The sequence below is a fragment of the Protopterus annectens genome, chromosome 8.part0, assembly GCF_019279795.1.
Source record: "Protopterus annectens isolate FY-2018-M chromosome 8.part0, PAN1.0, whole genome shotgun sequence".
Classification (NCBI taxonomy): Eukaryota; Metazoa; Chordata; order Ceratodontiformes; family Protopteridae; genus Protopterus; species Protopterus annectens.
Window position 1 is genome coordinate 1,956,206,422 of NC_056741.1, and position 7,105 is coordinate 1,956,213,526.

The window sequence follows — 7,105 nt, forward strand, 5'->3', positions numbered from 1 at the left end:
TGTTATAACCAAGGACATCAAACATAGTTCTACTTTTTAATAAACTAACTCTGATACCAGCTGTATTAATGTTAAAAACAACCAGGAGGTACCAAGCAAAATAATTTAAAAATACATCACCAAATGTAGCAAAGTTAAACAATCAAAGGGCAAATTAAATAGCCGAATGGCACAAACAGTGTAACATTTCAAAAGAATGCTACCATATTAAGTAGCATTAAATAGCCAAAGGCCTCTAAACCAAGTAATATTAAAACATATGAAATATAAATATGGCAAATGAACAAATAATTCCAAATGCACTAATACTAATCACTTAAATGGTACCAGAGAGTGAGAGAGAAAACCAAAAATTGCTAAGCTGAGTAATGCTAATCCAAAAGGTGACACAGTGCTGTAATATTAAACAACAATAATAATTTGAAGCTAATAAATTAATCTTAAACAAATACTGGGCACCAATAAAGCAATGCTAAACAATCAGATAGTACCAAGCAGAATATCACTAAGCAGATGTTTAGATAATATTTAAACTGTCCATCTGAGCAGTCATGTGGATTTCCTTTTAGTTATATGGAGTTCCACTTGGATTGTGTGTAACCACGAATCATATAGTATAGCAATAACCCATGCCTGGGTGTGGGTAATGCTGGATTTACCCACGGTTGGTGTGGTTTGGTCACGAGGGCGAAGCCCGAGTGGCCAAACAAAGACAACCATGGGTAAATCCAGCATTACCCACACCCAGAAGTGGGTTATTGCTATTATACAATGACATTATTTAAGAAAAATAAATACTTACTTTTCTTAAATAATGGCATTGTATAATGCCTCCTTGCTGCCCTTCCGCAGAGGTTTGGTATTCTGCGGCAGTTCTGATGTACTGCGCATGCGTACACTTACGCAATACATCAGAGCTGTGGGTGGAAGCAATGGAGAAAGCAAGGTCTCCATTGATTTTTACAAACTGTCTCACTATGTTAAAGGAGTTTAACATAGACAGACAGCTTTTAAAAAAGCCACGGAGAATCTCCATTGCTTTTTTAAAGCTGTCTCGCAATGTTAAACCCATTTAATATAGCGAGACAGCTTTAAAAAAAGCAACGGAAGATCTCCGTTACTTTTTTTAAAGCTGTTTCACTATGTTAAACTCTTTTAACATAGCGGGACAGTGTCTAAACAGCAACGGAGATCTTGCGTTCTCTGTTGCAGTAAAAAAAAAAAGACATACTAATGGAAAAAGTCCGGGCGTCCGGACCTTTTTCCATTAGTATAAGTCTGATTTACAACGTGCATGCTGACCAATCATCATGCACGTTTTGGAATATTAATGGGGGGATCGTTGTATAACAGCAGATAATCATGGCTTAGCTTTACAAGTTACACTGCTGTACTATTCTCTGTGCCTACCAGCCTGTGTGCCTTTATTCGTAATGCATGGGAACAATAGGACAACATGTCTGAATTATATGCCTGTGTTCATAGGGCATGTTGACATGATGAGTGCTTGTTCACAGTGCAAAGTAGCCTCATATAAATGTGTTTACATTAAAGAGAATAATGATGTTAATTTATTTACAGTGCATGTTAGTGTCATGCACGTGCAAGAATATTTAATTTCAAAGTCTGAACATTAGGGATGCTGATCAGTTATAATAACTTCTGCCTGCTATATATGAAAATTCCTTACTAAAGATATTTAACAGTGACCATTGAATTTGTATATTCAGAATTTATTTTTATACCTTAAAAGCCACTTTGGTACGGTGGTAGCATTGTTACCTCACAGTAAGAGGTTCTCCCATTCGATTCTTGGCTGGGCTTGGAGTGCCTTCTGTGTGGAGTCTGCATGTCATCCCATTGTTGGGTAGCATTCGAAACACATGCGTGCATAAATGGGTGTGCCTTCGTTGAAGGTTGAGCGTCGAGCTGGCACCTCTGCATTTCATAAAAATCTACTGCCAATCATTAGCAGACCGGAGTTCTGCTATGGCAACCCCTTACCAGTAAAAACCGAAAGACAAACAACAACAATTTTTATACCTTAAAAACAGGACCCAAATAAAACAAAGTTTTATTAAATTCAGTCATTTGTTCATTTTTGGTGGCCATCTTAGTCCAGGTAGGTAATACTCATTAACAAGTGAAATTTAAGGAAAATGTTTTAATAACAGTGAGTACTAGTGACAAAAAGTACCATCAGTCCAGAATAAAAAGTAACAATTCAAAACAATGCAAATTATTCTTGTAATAATAAGTGCTAACAATACATAACTAGCTAGGATATGTATACTACAAGCAAAAAGTAAAGTTAGTATGAATGTTAATAGCTAAGAATAATTTGGATACCTGAGCAATGAGATTGAAGTTTGTAGAGTAATGAAAGAAAAATACGTAAAATAGAAAACTGAATCTGATCAAACTAATTATATCTTAAATGACAATTGGTGACCTTGCAATATTCCCTTTATTTAACCTCTCAGTCTTTTAAAGTTCATGAATCAGCAGACCTAAATGTTACACATTGAATTAATATTAAATGCTGCCAGCAGATGATAGAACTGATGCTAACCTCCACAGCTAACTTTTTTAAGAAAAGTGACACATTATTCCTAAGCTAACTAGTAACAGTATTTTAAGTTTACATTAGATGCCTTTTCAAATACAATGTCACATGCAAGAGATATTTAGATATTTAAAACTGGTTAAGACCAGTATTTCCTGTACTTTGTCAACAGTCCAGAACAAATTAGACTTACGACCCTAGGTACTGGTGACACCTTTCTTACACATGTGCATATATACAATTATGTAACTAAAGGCATAAGCTCAGTTGTATCCAACCATAGTGATTACCAGTTTGAAAAAAGATCTAAAGACATATTTTTTAGGATTTGCAAGTGGGCTTTTAATAATTCATTCTTTGTTATTCTACAAAGGCTTTTTCATCTCCAGCTTTAAAAACATTTCCCTCTCTAATACAATACAATGAGTACTATTTCTGTGGAATGTTGTATGCAGTAATACAAAACTGCATAAAAAGAGTGTTTGTTACTCTTGAATTAAAAGCCTGAAAGGGAGATTGATATCCATCACTAGTTATTTAACAGGGATGTTGTAGTATTGCATAGTCTTTTAAATAATTATAATAATACATTATTTATTTTACAGAGTCTTTGTTAAGCATTTGTATAGACAGTAAAACAATTAGCACATTCATTATAGCACCTAACAGGAATGGCTTTTTGATATATGTACCCTCAAAAGCGCACTACAGAAACTTATCTGTGGTGTATTTATATCATTTATGCATTCTTCTCAAGGGCATTTTGAACTGGCTTCCAAGAGCTAGCATGCCAGGAATTTGCTTGGTTTGCCCTGCTTAATGTTGACTGTGATAACAATATAAATTTGGAATCAGTTGGAGTTGGCATGCTTTTTCCAAGAATTCTTCTCTACTGCTATATTAATAATAGGTGACATTGTATCTGACATGCTTTTTCAGTACACTGGGTACAGGACAAGCAGGAAAGTAGAAAGCGGAGAATGAGGAAGACATCAAACACACAAAGTAGCTATTCACACCTTCTGTACATTTGCATCTTCTTTTACAAAGAAAAATGGACAGATGGTGGCAGAGAGGGCCTTAGACTGCTTCTGTATTATTATCCAAGATAGGCCTGATATGAGAAAACACTCATTATCTCTTCTCTGGACTAAAGAAGGTAAAAGCACCTGTGAGACCTAATAATGACTGTCAGTCTGGTATATCTGTGTAACTTTGCAAACTGAGAAAATATGTCTTAAAATGGGACTTAATACTTTGTACAATTTGGAGCCCTTCCATTTAATGCTGAAGAACCCATAGGCATCTGCTGGGAAAACTATTCAAGATACATAAAGGGAACACAATGAAGCCAGCTGCAAACAGATGCATTGCGTTAACAAAGACATCTTATATATTGATAATTAGGTCAGCCAAAGCCACTGTATCATACAGGAAATGTTAAATACATAAGTATAAACTGAAATTTAAAGGAGAACCATGTGCAGAAGCTGATAATATTTCATTATATGTACTGACAGCAAAATCCCACTATAAGCATTGCTCCTACTGTGGCATTTTAAGGTAGAATAAAAACAATGTTAAAGGCATTTATATTCAACCCTGGGCCGTATTATCATTTTACAGTTAACACACAATCATTATCAAATGTGGTGTTTATATACACATTTGCCAGTTTATCTTGGCTTTTGTTGTACTCTAATTATGTTCCCATGGCCAGAGTCTTTTTTTGTGCAAGCATAGTTCTGGGCAGAAAAAATATATGTTCTCAATTGTTTCTTCAGCAGTAATGATAAAGGTTCATGGTAAGAAGAGGTTAGGTTTTTTTTTTCTTGTTTTGTTCCACCTCAAACTAAGATGATGATAGTCATATTGATTTGATAGACTGTTTACAAGGTAAAGATAATAATAAAATGCATTATATTTGTTCACCTTTCTTCCTAATGTTCTCTACTAAATAATTGTGGACATTTACTAATTTTAACCTTTTGAATATTGTATAATTGTTGCAAAAGATGCAATTGCAAATGCTTCTAAATAAAAAATCTCACTATGCACCAATCAAAAGCTCTGTCCTTTTCCTGAAGTGTAGCAGACATGGTTTATTTTATTAAAAAGGTATCCCTGCATTTGGGTATGAGGAAAAGAACATCCAGTCTCACTGGCACTCCATTTTTTTAATTTTTAGAATTGAGTTTGAGTTGAATTTGAATGAATTTTTACTCACATCATGTGCAGTTATGTCACAGCACTTTCACTGTGAGATATATGAAAGCACTTTTTACATCTAACATGGGCAAGGGTAGCTTTACAAACGTAGAAACATTACTTTCGAGTTTAACTAGAATGAGTCACAATTTATGCACATTTTTCTGCATGTAATTAACCACCATCAATTTGTCTTTGAAGGAAAACATTTATTTTCTTTTTGTTGCAATCTGAAGTATAAAATATTAAGAGCTTTAAGAAATGATTATAGACCAACATATCTGAATAAAGCAGAAATAAAAGCCAGCCATAGCAATAAAATGCATAATATTATATTTATTGAATGAATGATAGATTGTGCAGGTCATTTTATCCAGTCTGAAACTTTTGCCATGTAACAATTATACAAAACAGAATCAGTAACTTTAATGTCGTCAGAGCTGATTATGAACGGCAGTTCAATGTTACACACATGACATAATTATATTTTCCTTTAATATATGAAGTACATTTTCAAAATTTATTTATTTGTTTATATATTTATTTATTGATTGACATTTGTTAACCGGGTTAGTCCAGCTGGGCCAAAGGCCCGTTTTCAGTGGAGACCCGAAGAGAAAATCTCCAGTAGCATACAGTAAAGTTAACAGTAAATAAAAAATAAAAATACACAGAGAAACAAAGTAAAAGCAATATATAGTTTGCAAGTTTACAAAGATACATAACTACAAGTAATTAAAGATCATTAAAAGCATGTAATTACAGCAAGCATTCAGTTATATAGATTGGGTAGATAGTAAACCAAAAATAGCTTACTAATTGCAAAGTGTGAAAAGCAATTAAAAAGCAGTTTTAACTGATATTACATTTTTTCTAGATTGTATAAAAGGCATTTTTCTGATGCAGCAAATAAACTATGAAACATTTAATTCCAGATATTAATACCCTGTTCCTAACTGAAATGGTTAGAGTTGCAGATCAAATTGTACTGACTAATACAACACTTTAGCATTACAAGATTCTGACTTTTGACTGACGTATTTGTGCTGAGTCATCACACATGTACCAGTGTGTGACCATGTTTTACATCAAGAATATGTGCATTTAAAATTGAATCCCCAGTTATATTAGAAGGGTGCAAAAAGATAGCAATTGGGGGGGCATGAAAAGATAAAAATTAATTTCTCTTTAAATATCACATGAGAATCTACTGAAAATTATAACATGGACCTGAATTAAGTTACTTTACTGTTAGTTGTTTAAATTATATCACATGAAAAGTATCAGAAAATACTGTGGTCCTGATTATGCTAATGTCATAATAACTTCCTATTTTAGTATAGCAGAAAGAACAGGATTAACTGCCCCATTTCTTATTCTAAAAAATCATATACAATAAGTATATTTATAGAGAGAGAGAAAGAGAGAGATAGCTATCACACATGCATTTCCTTTTTAACATGAATAGTTACATTTCTTCCAAAAGCAAGTCATATAGCAGCAAGCAGTCACCACTGAGAAAAATATATAACATTGTAACTGTTTTATTAATATTAAAAAAAATCAAAATAAGCATTTTTAAGTCAGTGTGCTTAAACATAAATTGTACAATGATGTTTTAGTTATTTAACAGATGTTTCTGTAAATATTTAAACAATAGTTGCATTTTGTTTTAATTATCAGCCATTTCTGCAAACCCAAATATAACTGTTTGCATATATAAAGTATCCAGAATGATGCAGCACACCAAACTTCTCCAGAGAAATACATTTAGGAAAGTTGAGCACACTTTTATGCCAGGATTTCTAAACAGAAAGTCAGCAACAGCTATTATTATTTTATGATTTAACCAAGATTTATTTCAAAAAGTTTATAATGACTATTGTAGGGGGGATATGTACATATTCATTGTTAATAAAATAATGTATTCAATATTTAAACAGTCCATGAGCAAAAAAGGTAAGCTAATATATATACTATAGCAAATATTTCCCTTGTAGTTTTTAATCTTTAATGTTACCTTGTTTAAAAAATATTGGCGGTGTGTGCTTCTAGGCTTGCAAGGAAACTTTCTAAACCTCTACCTAGGTGCTAATGTCTACATCATCTCATGCTTCATAAATATTAATATTACACACCCTTGCAGTTTATATGTGACAGTGTAGCATAAGCAGAGTAGTAAATAAATAACCATGCAGATCAGGTCTTTTCACTATAAGGGCAGGGCCATTTGTTCTAACAGGTAATTCAGGGTTGCTTGGCAGTTGCATATGTAACTAATTCAGTAAATACAAGTGTAGAAGGTATGCCTTAATGTCATATAACAATGGC